We start from the raw sequence: 1,487 nt of genomic DNA on the forward strand, positions 1-1,487 counted from the left end.
CGGATGAAATTGATCAATTTTTATAGTAATTTCCAATTAACTAGCTTTATGTACATTTTTCCCGAAATAGTATAATTTTAAAACAAGTAGGGGAAAGTAGGTAAAGACGGACACCCTAAGGTTTAATCTAAATAATTACTTAGGTATTGCTATTTAGATCGCAGTAATCATACGAATTGAAACTTAAGGTCATTTGTTTTCATAATCATTTTTGGTATTAGTGAACTTCCTCCAAGTTTTATGTGTTTTGGGTCTTCAAAATTAAGACTACAAATTGCTGTTTTTTGACATGGTTGGGAAAGACGGACACTTGGGGTGGGTAAGATGGACACTACGAAGGTAACGGTGGACACTTACAAAAAAGATGTAGTACGTTAAGTATTCTTTTGATTTATGTGTTAAGTGATGGCCATACATTACTCTACGTTATTAGAGTCCATCTATACATCACGTGAACAGTTTGAGAGGATGGGCTTCGATGAAGGCGAAAATTCTCCGCCTATATGGCCTGTTCTAACTGCTAAGTGATTAACATCTGTAGTACACAACAGATGCCACATGTGAAAATTCTTGGAAAATCCGTGTGTCCATCTTTCCCTACCATAGTGTGTCCGTCTTGCCCGACCTGGTTGTAAATTTTTCAAACGATCGTAGCTCTCTATCGGAACATCGAAAATCTGCTGGATTTTCACTAGAAAACCGAGGAAAGACTAATCAATCACTTTACTATTGTGAACAAATGAAAACACGTAAGTTTCACGAGTTTTTCACTATTTTCCGTGGAATAAAAATTACATCAAATTGCGCGATCACGAAAATATTCTTTGTTTTACTTACAAATTTGACAGTTTGCTTGCTGAAAACCGATAATGCAACTCAAAAGCATTAACACACTATAAAGAAGGTATTCGCATCACTCAACTATCATAATACATTCTAGTTTGTGAAATATTAAAAGTGTCCATCTTACCCGCAGTGTCCGTCTTTACCTACTTCCCCCTACTGGTATGTGCACCAGTAAACCTCTATGGCTATTGGTGAAATTTCTATCGTCTACTTCATGAAATAAAATTGATGATTCTAAAAGGTACTATGAGGTAAATTGGGATGAAATTGATCACCATTGAAATCCATACATTCTTTTGGCAATGTGCTTTTTTTTTTGATATGCTGAAGATAAATGATGATTTCTGTACTGAAAAATATCATTTACAGCTAGTTTGGAAACGAAAATAACGATATTTCAGGTTAAAATTTGTTTATTTTGGTTCACGAGCTGCTTGTTGCTAAATTTGTTCTTATTTGATCGTCGTTAGACCGATTTCAATTCTATTTGTTGCAAAAGCTCAAAAACTAGTAATTAATGAAAAAATTAATCAAAAACTGTAATTAAAATCTTTGTGGTTTCCTGCGAATTTATCAGTATTTCTTTAATGGTATGGAATGATCATTGTTGAAAATTACATTTTTCGAGCTTTTATCAAACT

The sequence above is a fragment of the Wyeomyia smithii genome, chromosome 2 (assembly GCF_029784165.1).
Source record: "Wyeomyia smithii strain HCP4-BCI-WySm-NY-G18 chromosome 2, ASM2978416v1, whole genome shotgun sequence".
Lineage (NCBI taxonomy): Eukaryota > Metazoa > Arthropoda > Insecta > Diptera > Culicidae > Wyeomyia > Wyeomyia smithii.